The sequence below is a fragment of the Nannospalax galili genome, unplaced genomic scaffold (assembly GCF_000622305.1).
Source record: "Nannospalax galili isolate Female #2095 unplaced genomic scaffold, S.galili_v1.0 scaffold800, whole genome shotgun sequence".
Classification (NCBI taxonomy): domain Eukaryota; kingdom Metazoa; phylum Chordata; class Mammalia; order Rodentia; family Spalacidae; genus Nannospalax; species Nannospalax galili.
Window position 1 is genome coordinate 96,487 of NW_008347125.1, and position 6,531 is coordinate 103,017.

The following is a 6,531-nucleotide window of genomic DNA, read 5'->3' on the forward strand; positions in this document are numbered from 1 at the left end:
GTAGGTTCTCCTCTTCCACCTTTCCAGGAATTCCAGGGCTCAAACTCAGATCACCAGTTTTGCACAGCACCTTTACTTGCTGAGCCATCTCCCTGGCCCAAAGCCTTCTTTAGAGGTAGAACTGAAGTCACCTACATCATACCTAACAACCCCGTTTATGTTAATAAAAGGATGTGGGGAAAATGCTGCCCAGAATAAATTATTCATAACAGTCATTTATGGTAAGAACCATTATCTACTATCAAATTTACATGTTTTATTCTGTGGGCCTTTTTTATTCCCTCACCTTTTTATTAAAATAAAGATGAGAAAGGAAGGAACAGAAGATAATTTTCTTCATAGCGGAATGTTACCAAAGTGCTGGTAAAAATAATTAGAAAAGGTAACTCGTAACAAACTAGGAACTTTAAATTCATTCCCACAGTTCTGACACACCTGGGTAAAAAGGCATTCCAAGGTCTTGATGGCTGTTTTCTGTGGAGAACAATAAAGTTTGGAAACCTTCATCTGGTTCTCCAAACAATTCAGGACACTGCCTTTGATCTCAAAGCCCCAATAGCATTTGGGTTCAGGTTTCCATAGAAACAGCCATTATGTACCATCCTGCCTTGGTCAGCCTGCCAGAGAACAGCTGCCAACAGGCCCTAAGTGTGAATACCAAGGACTGTAAGCAACACATTTTCCAAGGAGAAATTCTGTCTTTGGAATTCACTTTTTCAGTTGGTTTCATCAAGTGCAGGATATTGGCCTTCGGGCTATAGAATAAAGCCCAATTACTTGATACTTATGGGAATATTTTCTAGTAAAATAAACATCAAGTCACAACCTTATTAAGATGGAATAAATAGTTTGGCTTAACTTCTCAAAATTCTCTCACTTCCTCCTGTATTGTTCCAAGCATGCCAATGTGTGTTGAAAGTATAATCAAGTTCTCCCACTTCTCCATGAAAAAATTCATGTCTTCCCAAACAATAAAGGTTTCTTTGCAGATGCAGAGGGTTTTTAGAACAATTTGACATTACTTTAAAAATAAGCAAATAAAGGACTGGTGAGATGACTCAGAGAGTAAAGGTGCTTGCTGCCAAGTCTGGCAAACTGATTTTAACCCCCCCTAGAACCCACATGATAGAAGCAGAGAACCAACTCCTGAAAGTTGTCCTCTGACCTTCACTTGTGCGCTATAGTACATAAAAGTTCATTCATACACACAAAATAAATAAATGCAAAAAAAGCAGGGGTTTGAGAGATGACTCAGCAACTAAGAACACTGGCTGCTCTTGCAGAAGACCAGGATTCAATTCCCAGCACCCACCTGGTCACTAACAGCCATCCATAACTATAGTTCCAGGGGCTCCAACACCCTCTTCTGGCTCTGTGGGCATTGCGCAACACAGGTGCACTTACAATACATGCAGGTAAAACACTCATCCATAAAACAAATATAAATCAATCAAAAAAAATTTAAAGCAAATGGTGCTCTCAGAACTAGAACATTTGTTTGTAGAGAGCTCAGGTAAGAGCACAGAATTCCCATGAAATGCCTTGAATGTAGAGGTCACCAAGCAATGATCAATTTCTTTCTCCAACCCAGGATTTCAAACAGAATCTACAAGTCAGTCTGAGAAGATCCCACCACTTTTAGCAAAGAGGTATTTTACATAACCAAGAAGAATAGTAATAGTCTAACTAGTTGCCAGGTGTGGTGATGTACACCTTTAATCCCAGCACTTGGGAAGCAGAAGCAGGCTGATCTCTGTTAAGAGCTCCAAGTCAGCTGGGACTACAGGGAGATCCTGTCTCAAAAGACCAAAAAAAGTAAAATAAAATAAGATCAGCATGGCAAGATAGTCCCATGAGTGCAACAGTGGCAAGAGTGTTTGAGATAACCAAACACTTTTGACTGGATTTAAGGCCCACTCCACAGAAGGAAACACATGCTCAGTACTGTAAACATGGCAAACAACCCATGTTTGGGGAGCTCACAGGCCACAGGGGTGAAACTAATACTGTCATTTGGCAATATGAACATATTATCAAACTATCCTCTAAACCTCTAAATTTGTATCTCTACCCATAGATTAGTGTAGATCTCAGTCCTCATCAGAAAAATTTCTTTGTATAGTGGACAGTGGTTAAGACAGAAACTTATAACTGGTCAAAGAGCAGAGCATAAATGTCAATGGAATGCTCAGCCACAAACATCTGCAACACTACAACCCCACCCCATCACCAAGGTTCAGGGAACATCTCAGAAGAGTGGGTACAAAGATTCTAAGACCAAAGGTCAGGGAGGAGTGGAGTGAAACAGTATCTTCTGGACATGAAAGGACCACTGCACTCATGAACTCATAGTAGCTGTGGTTTCTATTTAAGATCTGCACACAAGGTCAAGTCAGTTAACATTCTGGCATGGAATGGGGAAGGCATCAGGAGTACCCACTCCTACCTGAGGAGCTGCTGAAAATGGCTTCCATGGGAGGGGGAGTCACTTTCTTTTAAGTGCATGGTCCTTCATAGGTCCCTTTAGTGAATGGTCCCATTTCCATAAGTATACGGGCAGCACAAATTGGACTCAATGGGCATAGAAGGTGTATCTGAGAAGAGTCAGGGGGAGGAGGGGTTGAATGTTATCAAAAAATATTGTATGAAATTCTCAAAAAAAATTGTGTGTGTGTGTGTGTGTGTGTGTGTGTGTGTGTGTGTACATTTGGATGTTGGCCTAGAACTCGCTACGTAGATCAGGTTGGCCTCAATCTCACAGAGATCTGCCTGCCTCTGCCTCTCGAGTGCTGGGATTAAATAAAAATATAGTTTAAAATAAATAAAAATAAAAATGTAGGGACTGAGAGGGGCTTAGAGGACCCAGGTTTGATTCCTAGCACTCACATGGCAGCTAATAACTGTCTGTAACTCCAGTTCCAGAGGAATCTGACACCCTTTCAGCCTTTGTTGGCTTTACATGACATGAACGCACTTACACTCATACACATGAAATTAATTAATTAATTAAAATAATATAATAAAAATGGAGAACTAGGTTATTAAATGGGGCAAATGGTGCCTATTCCACCATGAGATATGTCACCTGGCAAATTCTTTTTTAAAAATTTATGGGGCTGGAGAGATGGCTCAGCATTAAGAGCAGTGACTGCTCTTGCAACCTCACCATGCACGGTCTTTGCAGTGTTGGGGATGGAACTCATAGTTTCATGTACCTAGGCAGGCTATCCAGGGACTCATACTGTATTTCAGGATGTTCTGGAATTCACCATGTCCCAGCTTGACTTCTAACTCAGAGCAATCTTCCTAGTTCTGCCTCCACGTGCTGGGCTTATAGGTATACATCACCACTCCTGGCTCAGTTTTTTTTTTCTTTTTCTTTTTCTTTTTTTCCTTTGAGACAAAATCTCATTCAGTCCATGCTGAATAGCCTCAAACTCCCCATGTAGCCAAGGATGACTTTGAACTTCTGATCCTTCTGTCTCTAATGCCCTGGTTCTGGGATTATAGGCACGAACCACCACACTTGGTTTATATGATACTGGGGATGGATCCCAAGGCTTTGTGCATGCTGGGTAAACCCTCTGTTAACTGAGCTACATCCCCAGCTCCTCATTCTGCTTTTGAGAGAGACAATTTGATCTGCAAATCCTGGGACCGAATTTGTTAATGAGTGCTACTCATTCACACAGAGGCTGTACTGCTGTGAATTCAGAATGAAGATTGCAATGGCAACTTGTGAAGCTAAGCAACAAAACCAACTGTACTTCTTACTCATCTTCTTTCATTAATTCGGTCTGATTTAGGCTTAGCTATCTAAAAGTCATTTTTTTTCCCAGACAGGAAATATCTGAATTATTCATTTCCTTCCCATTATGAGCAGGGTGTATTGGTCCCTTGAGAAATCAGCAGTACATATCTTACTGCTGTTCCTGTGCATTGTTTTGTCAGCATCTGTCAGTGAGATTAGTAATCAGTCAGTCAGCCTGGCTAGAAATTGTAGAAAATTTGAGAAAACCTTAGTGTAATGCAAATAGTGAAAATTTAAACCCAAATAAAATTCCTTTTATGCCTTCATGGCTCACATTTATTTCATTGGTCAATTATTTTGTTACTAAAAGTAGGGTTTGAGATGTAGTTCAGTTGGTAGAGTACTTGTCATGCATGAAACATTGGGCTTGTTCCTAGCATGGCATAAATGGGGCATGGTGGCACATGCCCGCTGTCTTAGCACTCAGGAGATGAAGGCAGGAAGAAAGGAGTTCAAGGTCATCCTCAGCTATATAGAGAATTTGAGTCCAGCCTGGGTTACATGAGATCCTGTCTCAAAAAGGAAAAAAATGTGAAAATCAACTAGATAGAAAATAGAGAATTTCAAAGACACATAGGTCTTTGAAAAGATTAATAAAATTGATAATCTAGTCAGGCTGACTTCACTGCTTCTATTTTTTTAAATGACTCCAAGCTAGAGTTTATTAAAATTAATTTTAATATAGATTTTAAGTACAAGAGGGAAGAGAAAGAGGGACACCCAGAAAGAAGACTCACCCATAAGCCTGGGTTTCAGCTTATTAAAGAGTCACACTGATTCCGTAACTTCTATCTGTACAGTGCAGTGCTCTTCACCAGTTCAACAAAGCACTAAAAACCTACAAAGACTGAAACAAAGAAAGGAAGCAATGTTTTCTTCATCCATAGAAAACATTATGTGGCGAATTATAAAATACATAAAGTATGGTCTGGAGACATGGCTCAAGATGGAGATGGAGAGAGTGGTTAAGAACACTGGTTGCTCTTGCAGAGGACCCAGGTTTGATTCCTAGCACTCACATGGCAGCTAATAACTGTCTGTAACTCCAGTTCCAGAGGAATCTGACACCCTTTCAGCCTTTGTTGGCTTTACATGACATGAACGCACTTACACTCATACACATGAAATTAATTAATTAATTAAAATAATATAATAAAAATGGAGAACTAGGTTATTAAATGGGGCAAATGGTGCCTATTCCACCATGAGATATGTCACCTGGCAAATTCTTTTTTAAAAATTTATGGGGCTGGAGAGATGGCTCAGCATTAAGAGCAGTGACTGCTCTTGCAGAGGATCAGGGTTCGATTCCCAGCACCCACATGGTTGGGTGGTTAACAACCATCTGTAGCTCCAGTTCCAGGGGATCTGATGCCTTCTCCTGACCTCACTTGCATTGCATAACACGAGTGTGCTTACACACGTGCAGGCAATACACTCATATGCATAAAACAAAAATAAAATATTTTTAAAATATTAAAATATTAACCATTGAACCATCTCTCCAGCCCCCACCTGCCAAATTCTTATAAAAGATTCTGACACTACACAGGTGCTAGGTTGATGGTTGTCATCACCATGGCTACTAGCACTGGTATTGTATCAGTGGTAGCATTTTTTTAGTTCCCATGGGCTTTCTACACCTGAGGCAGACTTCTCAACCATCCCATTTATCTGTAACAGTAAAGTTTTCTTTTCTTTCCTTTTTCTTTCTTTCTATATTTACAGTACCACATGAGTTCCTCCCATTGATGTGGCCTTAATTCCAGTTAGACAGCTATTGATTACCCTCAAGATAAAAGTGTCACTTACTCCTCTTTCTAAGCCCACACTTGGTAAAAATGAAGCCAAGATCATGAACCCCAACTGCGAAAAACCGGACGAGTTCAAATCAGACATCTCCCAGGCACTGCTCAAACTGGAGATGAACTTGGAACCTCAAGGTGCAGCTGCGGTAACTCAATATCACTTGCAGCCAGGGAAATTGAAGTTGGTGGTGAACGGAAAGCTGTCATAATTTTTGTCCCAGTTCCTCAGCAGAAATCTTTCCAGAAAATCCAAATCCCCCTAGTACTTGAATTGGAGAAAATGTTCATCGGGAAGCACTAGACTTCATTGCTCGGAGGAGGATCCTGCCCAAGCCAACTCGAACAAGCCATATGAAAAATAAGCAAAAGCGTCCCAGAGGCCGCACCTTGAAAGTTGTGCAGGTGGCATTCCTGAGGACTTGGTCTTCCCAAGTGAAATTGTGGGCAAGAGGACCCGTGTGAATCTGGATGGCAGCCGGCTCATTAAGGTTCATTTAGACAAAGCACAGCAGAACGATATGGAGCACAAGGTTGAAACTTTCTCTGGTGTGCACAAGCTCCTGGGCAAGGATGTTGATTTTGAATTCCCAGCGTTTCAGTTGTAAACAGAACCGACTAAAGTGTCATTCATAGTTTAAAAAACAAAAACAAAAAACTGTCACTACTGCACCAATAGCAATAGTTTTCTGAGCCCATCGTTGTTGTTTATTAGGCTTTACAGCTGGGTAAGACCATCGATTGGTTTTCTCCCTTGACAGCTTGTATAGTATGCTCTGATACTATAAGAGCTAGTCTTCAGGAAGGAGGCTTCCAGGACAGTCCCACCTCCAAGTCCTGTGTCCAAAGTGTGGCTTATCTTCAGCAATAGGGTCTTCCCTCCAAGTTCTGGGAGGCAATCAAGGGCTGTGGCAG

At 41.0% G+C, this 6,531-nt stretch overlaps 1 pseudogene; it reads left to right on the forward strand.

The window, feature by feature from the left end:
- Positions 1-5,636: 5,636 nt before the first annotated feature.
- Positions 5,637-6,224, forward strand: LOC103742464 (annotated as a pseudogene).
- Positions 6,225-6,531: the final 307 nt, after the last annotated feature.